General features: G+C 40.7%; 1 protein-coding gene across 1 annotated transcript in view; it reads right to left on the bottom strand.

Moving 5' to 3' along the window:
• Nucleotides 1-8,468, bottom strand: part of Cr2 (complement C3d receptor 2) — a 210,951-nt gene extending 202,483 nt beyond the window's left edge. The window contains exon 1 of the mRNA XM_036201891.1: nt 8,317-8,468. The gene's annotated coding sequence lies outside the window, so the exon portion shown is untranslated. The remainder of the gene's footprint in view (nt 1-8,316) is intronic.
• Nucleotides 8,469-17,857: the final 9,389 nt, after the last annotated feature.

Below are 17,857 nucleotides of genomic sequence, written 5' to 3'. Positions count from 1 at the left end.
CTGGGACTAGGAATCACTTTGCCTAATTCTTCCATTAATTGAGGGCATAGAAGGATGGATTCTTAACTTTAGTGCACCTTGCTAGGATTCCAATGTAGAGCAAGGGCCATCTCCTCAATGGTGATAATCTCCCTGAAAATTTCTGCCTCTGTTTTAGCACTTGGCTGCCATCTGAAACTACCTAGGTTTTTTTTCCCTCAACAACCCACATATTTTCATTTATTCCTGCCCCACAGGTTGCTTTTTTTCACTGTAGTCCTGAATGAGTCATCAGTAATAGCTATCTACAAGAATCAATATTTAATCTAAGAAATAAGCCCATTAACTTTTAATTCTGCCTCAATTTCTCAGGGCATGGGTATAACAAGAAGGGTTTGGGGCCAAAATATCTCACAAATATCGTCTAGCTTAATTTCCCCATGGAGTATATTTCCCACTGAAATTCTATGACCTGGACCTCCTCTGTCAGTTGCTGTGGGATATCTTTCTGTATGTTAGGAATATGTGTTGTTTCCATTGGTTAATAAGTAAAGCTGCAATGGCCTATGGCAGGGCAGAAGGGAGCCAAGCAGGAAATCCAAGAGAGATAGAGAGAAAAGAGTCAGGGGAGATGCTCCGAGCCACCACCAAGAAAAGCAAGATGTGAGAGAACAGGTAATGCAATGAAGCCACATGGCAAGACATAGATTAATAGGAATGCATTCAGTTATGTTGTAAGAGGTAGCTAGCAAGAAGCCTGAGCCATAGGCCACACAGTTTGTAATTAATATAAGCCTCTGTGTGTTACTTGAGACTGAGTGGATGTGGGCCAGACGAGACACAGGAAAACTTCTGACTACAGTTTGTCATTACTCTCAACACTCCCATCTTTCAGGTCCTACAATAGCAGCTGATTAAGCTCTGTGTAGAGCTTTCTATGGTTTTTGCCATCTAACATCCTAATATCTTTCACATTCCTCCAAAAGATAACATTCCCAGGTTCTGCCCAGCAACAAAATCACTTTTTGTGTACCATTTTTGTTCTAACTTTCTTCTTTAATGCTATCATTAAATTCTCTAACCAAAAGCATCTTGGGTAATGAATGGGTTTATCTGGATGATTCTGTCAGATCATAATCTGTCACTGTGGGAGCTTAGGATAGAAATTCAAGCTAGCAACTGGAGGCACTTTGTTTCTTGGCTTTTTCTCTTACTTGGTAATTGTATCATGCTCTGGTAGCTATCTTATCCAGTTCAGGCCTACTTTCTTAGGGATATTTCCACCCTCAGTGGAAGGGTCTTCACACATCAATCATCAATCAACACAATCTCTGAAAGACATAGCAACCAGCTATTCTTATCGGGGGAACATCCTCAATTGATGTTCCATCAGATGACTGTAGGCTCTGACATGGTGACACCTGGAGCTAACTAGAATACAGAGACATTAATATGCAAGAAAGTTTAAAAAAAACAAAAAATATGTATTAACCACATAAATAGCAAGAGTGTAAATATTGATGATAGTAACAACTGGGAAACAAAGATATTCCAAGAAATGAAGAGAGGCAAGCCTCTAAGATCAAGAAGAGAAAACTAAAACTGGTTCTCCACAGAAATTCCTCAAACTAACAAAAATTCAAGGTCCTCATAACATAATATAGTGATTTTTCAGAATACAAAAATAGGTAAAGGTCCATCATTTTCCAGAGAAACATCAATATAGTTACATTATAAGTAATAAGATCACACAATGTATATGGCATCACTAATAATTGGTTGAATATTAGATGTAAGTCTTTACTGAAATTGTATGATTTGTATTATACACCTAAAGCAACTTGTTTTGTTCTAATTGCTTTTTAAATCATAAGTGACTTTGAGAATAAGTCTATCCTCATTTTTATGTGTATGTTTGTGTGTGAGAAGAGAAAGTTTTCAATGTGTGTACAGGTGACACACCAGAGAAAAGAGTGTCAGATCCCTTGGATCTGGAGTAGCAGGTGGCTATGAGCCTCCCCACTTGGGTGTTGGCATATGAACTCAGATGAACCCAAAGAAGAATACTTGCTGAGTGATGTACCCAGCCCACATAGTACTTTATATCCAATAAAATATAAGTCTTTCACACAAAAACAAAAAACCAACCAACCAAACAAACAAACAAAAAACAAATAAAGAAGTAAGTAAATAAATGATCCCTGGAAATCTGATGAATCAGTATTAAGTTGCTGGGTATGGAACCAGGTATGTTGGGTATGGAACCTGGCAGGCTGCCCAGGGACCTTCCTTGTGCTCTGTTACCCAAGGCCCAGTACTCAGTGTTGCCCCTAGGGCTGCAACAGAACACTAGCTGCAGCTTCTTCTCCCCCTGTTCACATCTCCTGTGCATTCTATAGGCCACCCCCATCTGTCCTTCTCTTCTTGCCTCATCTCTGTGTCCTAACCCCCAACTCAGGCAGACCCTGCTCAACTACTTACCACAGCTGCCAGAAGACCAATTAGGCTGTCCGCAGATCTGCCACATTATCTCTTACCCCAGACCAGATTTTCACAGTTGCCTCAGCACTAGAATAGAACACTAGAGGCAGCCTCCCCTCCCACCTCTCCACTCCTCTGTGGATCCCTAGGAAAATCTCCCCCTGTCCTCCCATTCCCCTAGCCTCCAACACCAGTAAGCATTCTCCCCTGAACACACCAGCCAAGAAGGCCAGTAAAAAAGGCAACACTCAGACAACACACACTGTGAAACCCCAGAGAGCAAACAGAATCCCAAGAACAAAACTCCCATCCAACAAAGATGAAGTCAGAAATCAGCACCTAGACCTATAATCACCCAAAACCCAGATGCCTAGACACCAGCATAGGAACATAATCCATAACAGTCAGATAAATAAATATGTCAACACCAGAGCCCAGCTATTCTATCACAGCAGGTACTGAATATTTCAACATAGCTGAAATAAATTTAAAAAAAAAAAAAAGACTTTAAAATGAACTACATGAAGATAACAAAGGTCCTTAAGTAGAAAATGAATAAACCCCTTGAGTAAATTCAGGGAAACACAAACAATTGGAGGACACCAATAAAACCCCCAAATAAAGCCAAGAAGAAGAAGAAGGAGGAGGAGGAGGAGGAGGAGGAGGAGGAGAAGGAGGAGGAGGAGGAGGAGGAGGAGGAGGAGGAGGAGAAACAGCTAAAGGAAATAAACTGTTCAAGACGTGAAAATGGAAATAGAAGCAAAAAAGAAAACACAAACTATAGGAATCCTGGAAATGAAACCAGCAAGGACAGAGCTGCAGGACTGACTGTCTTCCCATCACTGGACAGAAAGGTCAAGATTAGGTATTCAAATCAATTTTCAAATACATTCTGTGAGGCAAGCCTGAGTACAGGAAACATTGCTATAAATTAGTTGTTCTCAACCTTCCAAATGCTACAACCTGTTAATACAGTTTGTTTTCCTTCTTGTGGTGACTGCAACTATAAAATTATTTCCATTGCTATTTCATACCATAATTTTGCTACTATTATAAATTGTATCATAAACATCTGTGTTTTCTGGTGGTCTTAGACAACCCGTGTTAGAGTCTTTGATCCCAGGAGTGAACCACAAGTTAAGCAACACTGCTCTAAACTGATATAGAGAGAGGAAGGAAGGAAGGAAGGAAGGAAGGAAGGAAGGAAGGAAGGAAGGAAGGAGAAGAAGAAGAAGAAGAAGAAGAAGAAGAAGAAGAAAGAAAGAAAGAAAGAAAGAAAGAAAGAAAGAAAAAAATAGCACTTAAGAAAAAATGGAATGAAATGCTTAATGTCTTAATGACTGGGAAGTGTTAGAAAGTAGAAACAAATAGAGACTAGAGCAGTAATACATTTAAAGAAAATGAAATTTAAAAAGTGATAAAAATAACTGACTTGTGCTGTGGATATCGCTCTGTGTAAATAAAGTTCTGATTGGCCAGTGGCCAGGCAGGAAGTACAGGCGGGACAAGAGAGAAGAGAATTCTGGGAAGCAGAAGGCTGGAGAGAGACACCGCCAGCCGCCGCCATGAAAAGCAACATGTAAAGACACTGGTAAGCCACGAGCCATGTGGCAAAGTATAGACTAACAAAAATGGGTTAATTTAAGATAGAAGAAGTAGATAACAAGAAGCCTGCCACAGCCATACAGTTTCTAAACAATGTAAGTTTCTGTGTGCTTTCTATTTGTCCTGACTAGGCCAGGCAGGAAAACTCTAACTACAAATGGCATCCAACGTAACGTGTTGGCAAGAATTTCCACCTAAAACCTGAGAAAAAAGATTCTAAAATGGAGCTAAAAACAGCTTCCTAGTTGTCTTTCTCAAGTTAGCAGCAGCCTGCCGGTTTGAGCTACTATGGTGGGTTTCTGGCGTGTGCGTCTGACCTGCAGTGCGGCGGGAATGAGGAGTCTACAAGCAGCACTTTACTCTGTTGTGTGGTGGATTTAGCCTTTGCTAGTTAAAAAAAAAAAAAGAAAAAGAAAAAGAAAAAAAAGTTTTCTGGGCTATGCACTGCTTTGATAGAACTGCTTCTGAGAGTTGATGGTACACATGGCCCCAGACCCAGAGCTGGCGGTAAACTGTACCACCGCCATGTTGGAAAGCTGACGTGGGCGGAGCCAGCAGCCACAGCAGTGCTTCAGTCTTACAAAGATGGATATTGCACAGAGAATCTGGTTTATGTTGTCTTTGGGATTTTTAACTGCAGAAAAAGATTTGATCATAAAAGCTGTTGAGTTAAACAAATATGTAAATTTTAAAGGTAATTTGACTTCAAAATTTGGATATAAGGATATGTTGCTTTGCAAAGGAGTCTCTGCTTTTGTTTCCACAGAAAGCCAGAGGCTGTGGATTTGTTCCAGATTAAGATATATCAGGTTTGATCAGCCAAGACCACCTGAAAGGTCTCCAATGACACCATGGCCAGATGATCCAACATCCAGAATGGTTTCAAGGCAACTGGCTCAGAGGTTCACCCTAATGGACTACTCCATAATCCTAAAATTTTCTTTATGTCCCCATAAGACACAGCACCCCCCTCCAGCAGGAAGTAGTAAGAAAAACTACGCCCAATTTCCCAAAATTATCAAGCTGGCTTTGGAGATGGAATTGGCTCACTCCTTCTCTAAACCCAGACATATTGCTAAAAGAAAAGGTTAAGAGATTCTTGTGTCCCAAATCAGAAGAGCCCTCTGGTGTGGGACAGAAAAAAACCAGTATTTTTCTTTAAAGCTGGTTGATTATAAATGTGATTTCTTTCTAAAGAATAAAAGGGGATATGATATAGATATAATAGGATGAAAGGGTAGATTAAGGAACTTCTAAAGAGCAACAACTTGTTTAAAATGTTTTACATTGGTATAAACTTTAGTCTATTGATACAAACTTGAAGTTAATTTTGTTATACTGTGTGCATATTTCTACTCATGTTTAAGGTATTATGTTTGTATAGCTCATTTTAAATTGTAATGGATAATTAAAAAGAGATTAATAATTAGTCATCTAGGATAATCATACTTGTAGCCATGTTAGTTAAGTCTACTAGGTATACACAGAGATATTTCAGGTAGATAGGTAATCTTCAAATACTTCAAAGACCTACAGAATATGGCATTTTAAATACTTTTAAAATTTAGACTTTCTGGACAATGAGACATGTCTGCTCCTGGGAGCACCGTTTTACTTCAGAGAGGAGGATGGGCATTGAAGACACTTCATATGGAGTTTATCTTCACCTTGGCAAAGATAGCCATTTGGACAAGAAACTGTTCTTGCCTGAACTGCTTGATTGACTGGACATGCAGGACCCATAAAAAGGTGACCACTAAACTTTGCTTGACAAAATGGTCCTTCAGGTCCCTGCTTCATAGAGGAAACTGCCAGACATTCTACAGAACACTGAGAGAAGTGACTGAGAGACTCTAGCCCTGTGGGCTAAAGACAAATGCCCCAACTTTACAAAGAAACATTAGATGACTGTCCAGGCTGCCAGCTGTCTCTGTCTACTCTTGCAAGACTCCTAAAAAATGCTTATATCCTTCTCCCGGTTCTCAGGTAATATTATAATCTTCTGAGGTCTTTTATGTGGTTAAAGACTAGATAGTTATAATTTCCTCAGTTATGATAAAAGATAAGTTAGATATAAAACTTTAGACTCACAAATATAAGATAGGATAGGATATCTTCTTTAATATTGTAACTATAATTCTTGCTTAATAATTGTTTTGTTATATGTAATTGTACTATGTAAAAGTTAAAACCTTCCTTTAAAAAAAAAAAGAAAAGGGGAAGTGCTGTGGATATTGCTCTGTGTAAATAAAGTTCTGATTGGCCAGTGGCCAAGCAGGAAGTATAGGCGGGACAAGAGAGAAGAGAATTCTGGGAAGCAGAAGGCTGGAGAGAGACACCGCCAGCCGCCGCCATGAAAAGCAACATGTAAAGACACTGGTAAGCAACGAGCCATGTGGCAAAGTATAGACTAACAAAAATGGGTTAATTTAAGATAGAAGAAGTAGATAACAAGAAGCCTGCCACAGCCATACAGTTTCTAAACAATGTAAGTTTCTGTGTGCTTTCTTGGTTGGGTCTGAGAGACTGTGGGACTGGTGGGTAAGAAAGATTTGTCCTGACTATGCCAGGCAGGAAAACTCTAACTACAGACTTGTTAAAGAGATAAAAAAAAAAAAAAAAAATTGGAAGAACACTTAGCTATACTGACTTTGAAGACTAGGCCCTTCTCTGGTTAAAAAAAATGCCATTAATAAGACACCGTATGACTTTGTCCCATGTAAAATGTTAGCTGCTTATTGCTGTGTTCCAAACCTTTCTCAACTGACTTTACTGTGTCATCCAGGATTGCACATATCTGCATAGGAAAGTTCCTTAACTGGAAACCGAATGCTCAGTAGCTCAAGCTACCCTCACTAAATTGTACACCTATCAATTCTGTCTGTCGTCATTTAAACAGAAGGAATTGATGCATGCTGGGAAATTACACAGAAAGTCACTCACCCTGCCCCATCAGTCCTTCTTTATAATGGAGACCTATGCAGCACACTGCCTTAAACTTCAGTCTGTGATCTACCTAATTAGTCTATTTCCTTCTGCAGTATATCCAGCACACTGTTCTTTCTCTTCTGGTCTGAATGGAGAAGCCACGCTCCACACGCAAATCCTTTTCTTGTTACTACAATGGACAGTCCACTATGTGACTCAAATTGGTAATTTTAAAACTCTGTGGTGCTACAGACCTGTAATCCAAGAATCTAGGGTGGTTAGTCAGGAGGATAGCAAAGGCAATGCTCTGTGGGGCTCCAGACAGGTTCAATTCCACCTCAATCAACATAGAAGACCTTAACTCAAAACTGCTTTTCAAAAAGGCTGGAGATGTAGTTGTTCTAGAATTAATATACCTTCATGACACTCCAGGACTTAATGTTGCCTGTGGCCCTGTAATGGCCCCTTGAGCAGCATGTTAGAGACCTTTGATGGGGAGGTGGGCCTTTGGGCTGATTGTAAATCAGGGTTGTTTCATTTGTTATGGGAATGTAGCTTAAGGGCTGATAAATCCTGGTTAACAAACATTTACATCTTATACTAATTTCTAACAGGCATGGTTAGCACACTACTTATTTGGGGGGTATTTGTGATGCAGCTCTCCCTTACCTAAATTCTTCTTTGTGTGACAATGTTTTCTAAGAACTGGTAAATCTTTATACCATCAATTCTACTCCTCTACATCACAGTTTAGATTGTAATGCTACTCTATACAGGAGATACCGTTTACAAGCTTCACAGAATTAACTCCAGATGGATCCTAAACTAAATGTTAAGTGTTAAAAACACAGAACTTCTGGAAGACACTAGAGAGACCAGTACTCTCTGATATTGGCAAATCTGGTGATGTCTCTCTACATATGACAATATAAGCACCACTGGCACCAGCGTTTCACAGTGATGTTAAACACCAAGGGTATTTCTAAGCACAGTTCTGTTCCCAATGCTCTGCACAGACACAGTCCCAGGAATGAAGTTATTCAGAGGCTGCTAGCTTGGCCCAGGGACTTGCAAGGACCACATAGGACCACGCTGGACCAGGCAGGACCAGGTAGGATCAGGCAGGAAAATGCTGAACTCTGTGTTTGGCCATGGCCAGCCAGGGAAGGACCCACCGCTGGCTCCCGACTGCTCCACTTAGTCTGGGATCAGCCACACCTCATGCACTAAGACCATCCACTCCTCCCTGCTTGGGGACAGCAGCCCCTTGCTCACCATAGCCAACCACTCCTCCCAGTCTGGGGACAGCAGCCCCTCACTTACCTTCGCCCACTGCTCCTCCTCATCTGTGGAGAGCAACGCTTTGTTAACCATGATGCAGCTACCCAGCTGACCCTTGCTCTCCCCACAACGGAGCCCAAGGCGCAGCACATCTGACAACTTCCGTCTTCCTCAGGAGGGGAGCTGAGCCCTAAACCTGGCTCCTAGAAGAACCCTCCCATCTGACTGGCGGGTCTACTGGAGCCTCTGATTGGCTAGTGAGGCTTGAGTGACAGGACCAGGTGAGCAGAAGGAACACAACACAGTGTTCCCAGACCTTGCTTTCAATCTAAGGACAGACATATCCCAGATTGGCTGAAGACATCATAGTTTTAAGAGGAATTTCTTAGTTGTGTTGTACTGGATGCCACAAACATCAATTCCATGATGTTTTGTTGTATATTTGCTGTTTCTTGGTATCAACTACATACTCACATTAAAATCCAAAAGCATAGTTATAGTGGTGATGCCATGTTTTATATGAAGACTGTCTTGTGTTTTCTCTAAGGTTTATTTTAACAGATTGTACCTAGGAAATGTTAATTTATTACATTATCTGATACACAATTTCTATTCAGCATTCTTTTATTTAATTGTTATTTCTCAGCACTATCCTAAGACAAAAAATTGACACCTTCTTATGATCAGCTGTGCCTGCTTACAAAGGATGACCACCACCAGCTTTGCTGACTGTTGATGTTTCATCATGGAAGGAGGTATCCCCCTTTCTGAGTATACAGTCTCTTTTCCAGGCAACTGTATGCAATTTAACCCTAATGACATGTGACCTTGTGATTTTAGGGAAGAACTACAGTACACAGACTGGGAAAGACTTGGGAGGAGGTAGATTCTGTGTATGCACCTATGAGAAAGCCATCTTTAAAAGTGGGAGTTTACCTTGAGTGCTATCAGGCTTACTTCCTATGTCCACTAAGAAATGTAATGGAGAGTATATGTGTGGTGATATTGTGTTCCCCAAAATATTCTTCACCCTAATAAACTTATCTGGGGTCAGAGAACAGAACAGCCACTAGACAGACATAGAGGCCAGAAAATGGTGGCATATACACCTTTAATCCTAGCATTCCAGAGGGGGATCCATCCAAATCTCTGTGAGTTCAAAGCCTCACTGGAAATAACCAGGCATGGTGACTCATGCCTTTAATCCCAGGAAGTGATGTCAGAAAGCAGAAAGGTATATAAGGCATGAGGACCAGGAACTAGAGCTGGTTAAGCTTTTAGGCTTTTGAGTAGCAGTTCAGCTAAGACCCATTCAGATGAGAACTCAGAGGCTTCCAGTCTGAGGAAACAGGATCAGCTGAGGAATTGGCAAGTTGAGGTAGACTTGTTCTGTTTCTCTGATCTTCCAGCATTCACCTCAATACCCAGCTCCAGGTTTGTTTTTATTAATAAGACATTCTAATAATTCATGTTACATATATGTGCAGTGAAAGAGTAGAGAGAAGGTGAGCTCCACATTTGTAGCTATATGAGAGCCATTGTACATACTAGGTGAAGACATTCCTGTATGGCTGCTTTGGGATATCTTAGAGTTTCTATTGCTGTGAAGAGACACCAAGACTACAACAATACTTATAAAGGAAAACATTTCATTGGTGCTGGCTCACAGTATCAGAGGATTTAATCCATTAGCATTGTGGCAGGAAGAATGGTGGTATGCAGGCAGCCATGGTGCTGGATAAAGAGCTGAGAGTTCTACATCCAGATCTGCAGGCAGCAGAAAGTGACTATGACACACTTCCTCCAGTAAGGCCATACCTACTCTAAGAAGGCCACATATCCTCTAGTGCCACTGCCTATGTGACTTTGGGGGTCATTTTGATTAAAATCACCACAGTATCAAAACCCTTATAAGTATCTTTTCAACCATGCTCAGGAATTAAGTTCAATAAACTCATTGGTTCCCCAAGATGGACTTTGGTAAAATTGTACTTTGCGTCATCAATGTGACTTATGGGGATGTGATAGACATTGCTTCTTCCCCCTCCACAGGGGGAAAAATCCTTACAGCATATTATAAACACATTTGTTAGTGTTCCTATGTCTCATGGTATTAGAAAAAGGAAGCAGTGCATAAAAGAACATATTAGAAGAATATAAATGTGGAAATGACCTTAGTAAAGAAGAACTTAGATATATGAAGATGATGATGACTGGATGGCTCCAGAATAAAGAAGTCTGTAAAGGTTTTGCAAGTTATGAAGTTCTGAGTAAGTTGTTTAAAGTATATAAGAAAATGAGATTTAGAGATGATATATTGTATTAAAGTTGACAAGGTCAGATATCAACTAATTCAAGAACTGGCTAAAATGTCTGTCAAAGTTTATTGAGTTATGTCTGGTTATTGAAATATTATACAGTAGTTAAAAGTACCAAACTGGTGTAAAACTGATCTTCTGGGTGTTTAAAAATCATTCTTGGAGGCTACTCTAATGTGGTTAGAGGGACTAAAGGGGAGAATATTTCTCCCCTTCCCATACAAGGTCAACTAGGTACCTGGGAAAAAAGGCCATTATTGGTGAAATTATTAAGGCCACTCCACGTAGTTAAAAGGGAGGTTTATTTTGTGGGGTAACTTACAAATGAAGGGGTAGGTTGCAGGGTCTGGCAAAGGTATAGGGCAGTCCGGCGGTGTTCTCTGGAGAACTCTGCTCGGTCTACCTCCAGCATCCAGCGTCCCAGAACCAAAAGAGCCACCTCCTCCTGCCCCTCGGTCTTCCGCTCCCTCCTCTGCCCCGCCTTGTGGGTGTGATCATTACTGAAGCTTCAATGGAGGTTGGAACTTCCAGGCCAATGCTGGGATGGCTATCCACTACAGGCCATTGATTTTGTATTGTCTTGATCATGGAGACATGACTCAATGAATTTGAAATATTATCAAGTATACAAAAGGAGGGTCAATGTGGAAAGGATTTACTCAAGGCCTCAAAGGAAGCCACAGTACATAAAGCAAAGTCTTTGACTTCTCCTCACATTGATGGACAACTGGTAAAAGAAAGACTAGAAAAGTCTGATGGTTCCTTTCAAGCCCAAGTGACCCCTGAGTACTGGTTGTTCAACTGGCCTTGACAGCACAGAAAGAAAAATTAATTTTAGCCACCAGCATAGTCTTCCATACTCAGGAGGAAAGTTTAACCAAAGACTAAGAGAATTGCTAACAACCCAAGGGCTCACACTCCACAAACATTAGATGTGAGTCTACATGGTATGTTATTTAGACAACCAATCTCAATGATATTTTCTTCTTGATAAAAGATGTTGCCTAGATGTCAGATATCAGATCTTGACTACTTAAGCACCTGCCTGTAGTTAGAGTTTTCCTGCCTGGCCCACAGTCAGGACAAATCTCTGTCACCCACCGGTCCCACAGTCACTCAGACCCAACCAAGAAAACACACAGAAACTTATATTGCTTACAAACTGTGTGGCCATGGCAGGCTTCTTGTTATCTACTTCTTCTATCTTAAATTAACCCATTTCTGTTAGCCTATACTTTGCCACATGGCTTGTTGCTCTCCGGTGTCTTTACATGTTGTTTCTCATGGCATCGGCTGGCAGTGTCCCCTCCCAGCCTTCCTGTTCCCTGCCTTCTCCTCTTCCTTGTCCCACTTTCCCTATCCTTCCTGCCTGGCTACTGGCCAAACAGCACTTTATTTATTTTAACCAATCAGAGCAACACATTTGACATACAGAACATCCCACAGCAGTGTGGCGGGAATGAGGAGTCTACAAGCAGCACTTTACTCTGCTGCGTGGTAGATTTAGCCTTTGTGAGTTAAAAAAAAAAAAAGGAAAAGAATAAATGGAATGGATAGGTATAAGATATTATGGTAGACTATCATATACATTAGTAAACAAATTTAGTAATATAGCAGCCTTAGATAATTTGCACTGTTATGAATTCTTATATGTTGATACAAATATAAACTTTTTACATTCCTATTTAAGATAATTTGTATAGTGATACAAATACAGAACTATGTTTGTTATATTGTACACATATTTTTACTCTTATTTGAAATATTTGTATATTGATAAAAATGTAAATTTATATCTGTCATACTGTATGTATGTTCTACTTCTGTTTAAGATATTCTGTATACTGATATATATTTAGGATTATTATCATATTGCATATTGCACTATACATTCCTACCTCGGTTAAAGATATTTTGTGTATTGTCACAATTTAAAGTCATTGTACTTTTACTGTACATTTGCTTACAGACTGTTTGCCTTATTTATAGGAAGCCTTAGTTCTTAGGTTGTTTAGGTAGATAAGACTTATAGATTTATTGTCACCTATGCTTGTCATCTCCATAATTATGTTAGTTAGGTTATCCAGATTTATAAATACATAGGTCAGATGGACAGGTAATCTTCAAACACTTCATGGACTTAGAGAATACGGCATTTAAGTAACTTAGAATTCTGTTGACGTGAGACACAGTTGCTCCTGGCAGCACCAATTTGATCCCGAGAGAATGTTGCGCTTCTAAGACATTTCCACTTGGAAGTTTGTCTTCTTGTCACAAAATGGCCTACTAGACAAAGAACTGCCCTTGCCTCAACTGCTGACAATACAAATGCTGTCCTTTCTGGACAACGGGACACAAGGAAAGTGACCACTATACTTTGCCAAGACAGGGTAAGATGGTCTTTCAGAATTCCTGCTTCTGAAAATGGTCTGTCAGATACTCTAGGCCTGTAGCCAATTTGAATGTACCAACAATGCTAAGAAACATTAGGTGACTGTCCAGGCTGCCAGCTGTCTCTGTCTACTCTTGCAAGACTCCCGAAAGTTGCTTGCATCCTTCTCCCATTTCTCAGGTATTACATTCCTTCTCAGGTCTTTGATATGGTTGAAGACTAGATAGTTATAATTTCCTCAGTTATGATAAAAGATAAATTAGATATAAAACCTTAAACTCACAAATATAAGATAGATAGGATATCTTCTTTAATATTGCAACTGTAATTCTTGCTTGATAATTGTTTTATTATCTGAAATTTTACTATATAAAAGTTAAAACCTTGCTTCAAAAAAAAAAAGAAAAGGGGAAGTGCTATGGGATGTTCTGTATGTCAAATGTGTTGCTCTGATTGGTTAAAATAAATAAAGTGCTGATTGGCCAGTAGCCAGGCAGGAAGGATAGGGTAGGCAGGACAAGGAACAGGAAGGCTGGGAGGAGACACTGCCAGCCGCTGCCTTGAGAAGCAACATGTAAAGACACTGGAAAGCCACAAGCCATATGGCAAAGTATAGGCTAACAGAAATGGGTTAATTTAAGATAGAAGAAGTAGATAACAAGAAGCCTGCCATGGCCATACAGTTTGTAAGCAATATAAGTTTCTATGTGTTTTCTTGGTTGGGTCTGAGCGACTGTGGGACTGGTGGGTAAGAGAGATTTGTCCTGACTGTGAGCCAGGCAGGAAAACACTAACTACACCTGCCCAAAGCCAAGGAAGACAGACCCAATTTAAATGATCCTAAATACCTCTACTTTCCCTATGCAGGAGCCAAGTGGGAAGGTCTTCATGCTGAGTTTTGGCTGATGAAACAGCTATGAAAGGGTATAAAAGATGACTGTGGGTTCATCACTTGAGACCAACCATAGAGGACAAAGTGAAGCATCCAATAGATAAAGGATACTGTGGGCCCGTCAAGAATGTCTTATGGACTTTGGACATTTTAGTCCTTCCCAGACACCAGTAAAGAAATCCCTTACCTGTCTACATTTGAGAGTTTGGTCTTTATGAGAGGCCCTCCAGAAGAGTATCCCAATATTCCATCTGATACCCCAAATTCAGCTGAAAGAAACCAGATCAGTCATTGTCCCAATCCAATAATGCCAGTTAGGGATACCTCTTCAAAGGGAGATGGAATAAGAACTGGAGGTAGAAACTGACTAGACAATTTAGGGTAAAAAAAAAAAAAGTAAAGTATCTAGTTGCTTTATTGACTAAAAACCAGAATTGTCACGGTAACTCTTGGCAGTTTCATCCTTGCCAGAGGTCAAAGATGCCAAAAGTGTTTTGGGAGCTCTGATATCTGATGCTAAGTGATTATAGGTGTCTTAGAAAGGAGGAAAGTTAAAAGTAGTAATGAAGACCTATTAAAAGGCCCTAGGACAAGATAATAGAATCTCTGTCCTGGGTTCAGACCTAACATTTGAATGGGGACAAGGTCAAACTCCTGGCCAAGGAACCTGGTCTGTAGAGCCCAAGAAATGGCCACTAAGGACATTTATAGATCATCTGTAATGAATTAACTGATTGCCCATTGGTTATCCCAACTGCAGACAAAACTGGAAAAATTTAAAGCTCTGTCCCACACCTACCTTTCTGCACTGTGACCATAACAGCTTATAATGTGCGGACAATGAACTCTCATTCTTACACAAGCACCCCTGCATTGCCACTCCCCAATAAAATCCTGGGCTGCACTAGGACACTCATTCCCATCTCTTTTTCCTTCTCATTGACCAGTCAAGGACCAGCCTGGAATGACTGACACACTTGGGCTTGGAGGCAGGAAAGAGATAGTGGAAGTAATGTAATTATAATCCAAAAAAACTATTTGAAAAACTTGAAACAGGCTTTATGACCATGTGCTCCAAAGACTAGGGATTTCTATGGTAGTACACCAAGGATTACTCTCCCCTTTTCTCTAAGGCTGAACATCTTAAATCTGGAAAATAACAGCCCTTATAGTCAGGACCACACACCATTTTACCCAGATACTCTATTATGATTGTACTAGAGTAATGACAGTAATTTGGTTTCATGTAAGTTCAGTTCTTTATCCAGATTCTTCATTTCCTGGTCTGTGGCCAGTCAGTACACTTACTGATGATCTACAATTGATTATACTTCAGTACTCATTGCTAATGTCAACTACTGTCACAGCAGGAAAGATTTTACCCTCTTTCTTACGTATCCCTTTCTGTGCTGTGACTACACCTGATTAAAGTTGGTCAGTGAACTCAATTATTGCACAGGTCCCTCTTCATTTGTATGTTCCCAATAAAATCCAGAGAGATTGGAGAGCATTTATAAACTTTTCTATTTTCCCTTCTCTCTGACCAGGCAAGGCCCAGCCTAGAGGGAGTTGCAGAACTGTCTTCCCAGCACTGGGAGCAGAGGCAGGATTGGGTGTTCAAAATTATTCTCATTTACATAGCATAAGGCAAGCCTGGGCTACAAGAGATATTGCTCTAAATAGAAACACACACACACACACACACACACACACACACACACACACACACACACACACACACACACACACACAAAACCAGTAGCACTTGAGAAAAAAAGGATTGAAAGTATTAATAACCTAGAAACACTGGAAGACAGAAACAAATAGAGATAAGAACAGTAATGCATTTAAACAAAATGAAATCTAAAAAACGATACCAATAATAGAGATTTTATTTTATTTTTTATTTCAAGTTAGTTTATTTTCAAAATGGGTCACAACATTAGCTTTTGGCCCATTCTGCCAAACGTACAAGTTACAAATGCTTGCTCAGCAGCTGAGGGGCCATGTTAGTATCATGTCTGAAAAATGAATAAAAATCCATATAAAACAAATATTCACACTTTCCATAGGTACACAGTGTGACCCATCTCCTAGCCTTCCATTCTGCATCTGTTGCAACCCCTACTCTTACAAAGACCTCAAAACTAGCAGTAATTAAGTTAAATGGTCCCCCAAATCCCTTAATTCAAGCTAAACTTGCAGGTGAGAGCAACACATTGATGCCAGCAGAAGGACAGGCTGCTGGGTGCCAGTCCATCGCGCTCTCAACATTCTGCTCCTCCACTTCTGGTGGGAAGCCATGGCTCTGGATTTGCTTCATGAGTTGCCACATTGACCTGGACATTACATAATAGATGGTTATGTTGTTAGGGTTAGGTTTAGAGTTAGGGTTAGTGTTAGGGTTAGGGTTGGAGTCGGGGTCGGGGTCGGGGTCGGGGTCAGGGTCAGGGTCAGGGTTAGGGTTAGAAAAGGGTTAGTGTTAGGGTTAGACAAGGGTTAGGTTTAGGGTTAGACAAGGGTTAGTGTTAGGGTTAGACAAGGGTTAGGTTTAGGGTTAGACAAGGGTTAGGTTTAGGGTTAGGTTTAGGGTTAGGGTTAGGGGTTTAGGGTTAGGGTTAGAGGGTTAGGGTTAGAGGGTTAGGGTTAGGGTTAGAGGGTTAGGGCTAGGGTTAGGGTTAGGGTTAGGTATATTGTGAAGGTCAGTGTTAGTTTAGGGTTAGGGTTGAGTGGTTTGTGGTACTTTGATGGTTAGATTTAGCTTCCGGGTCAATTAGGGTTGCGGTAGTGGAGTTTGTGGTTAGTGTTAGTGTTAGTTTTACACTTTTGGTCAGGTTATGGTCAGGGTGAGTGTTTGCGTTTAGCGTTATGTTTAGATTTTGTTTTAGGTCAGGTTAGTCTAAGGATAGGGTATTTTGTGGTAAAGGTTACAGTTTATTGTTGGTTAAATCTAGTGCTGACCTTTGTCCTCACCAGTTTTTGTGCTTCCTCCTCTTTAAAGTTAGAAGACATCTTCCTGTTTCTTTTTTTATACCACCAGTAGTCTTCCCTTGATCCATTTCTCTATGGTATCACTACATATGGACTACATTTCCCATGATTCCTTTCTCTTTGACATCATTTCATATTGACTACATTTCAGACTACGTTTCCCATGATGCCTTGCTCAAAATGTCCTCCTTTCTGCAGTGTGTCCTCCTGTCCACAGTGTGTCTTGCTGCTGGACTACATTTCCCATAATGCCCATCCCCATGTCTTCATTAGTTATGGACTACAGTTCCTAGGATGCCTTGCTCTGTATTTCCTCCACCTGTTTTACTTCATCTCCCCAGATTCATTTCTGTCTTCCTTTGCATTGTACTAGAAACTCCATTTCCCGTCTTCACTCTCAAGTCAGTAGGAAACGTCTTTTTCCCTCTTTAGAGCATCAGTACCTGTAGTCCTTTACTTTCCAGCACGCATCTTGGGTTATTTCCCAGGATGCCTTTCATGACACACTGTGGATTGGACTCCCTTTCCCATGATTCATTTTCAGTGCATGAGTATAACACTGGAAACTTCATTTCCCATCATGCCTCTTGAATGGTTTCCTTGTTACCTTTTCATTATACCATCACTATGATGGACTCCATTTCCCAGGATGCCTTCCTCTAAACCATCATTCCCTTCTTGACTCCATTTCCCAGGATGCCTTGCTCCACAGCACCTTGACACTTTTGACTGCATTTTCCAGGTGTCCTGTTTCCCCAGGTTTTCCCCATTTTTTCAGTAGGTGAACAGGGCCTTAAGCAGGTGGCCTGACCGTCTGCAGGTTTGTGGTACCTCAGTGGGTGGGTTCAGGGTCATGGGGTCAGGGTTAGGGGTACAGTCAGTGTGTCAAGGTCTGGGTGACAGGGTCATGGGGTCTGGGTCAGGGCATTAGGTTAAGGGTTCACATTTAGGTTTTGTGTCATGGGGTTGTGTAAGGCTTAGGTTACTGTT

Source organism: Onychomys torridus, chromosome 11, assembly GCF_903995425.1.
Source record: "Onychomys torridus chromosome 11, mOncTor1.1, whole genome shotgun sequence".
Lineage (NCBI taxonomy): Eukaryota > Metazoa > Chordata > Mammalia > Rodentia > Cricetidae > Onychomys > Onychomys torridus.
Note: the sequence above shows the minus strand (reverse complement) of the source record. Positions and strands in the feature narration are given on the sequence as shown.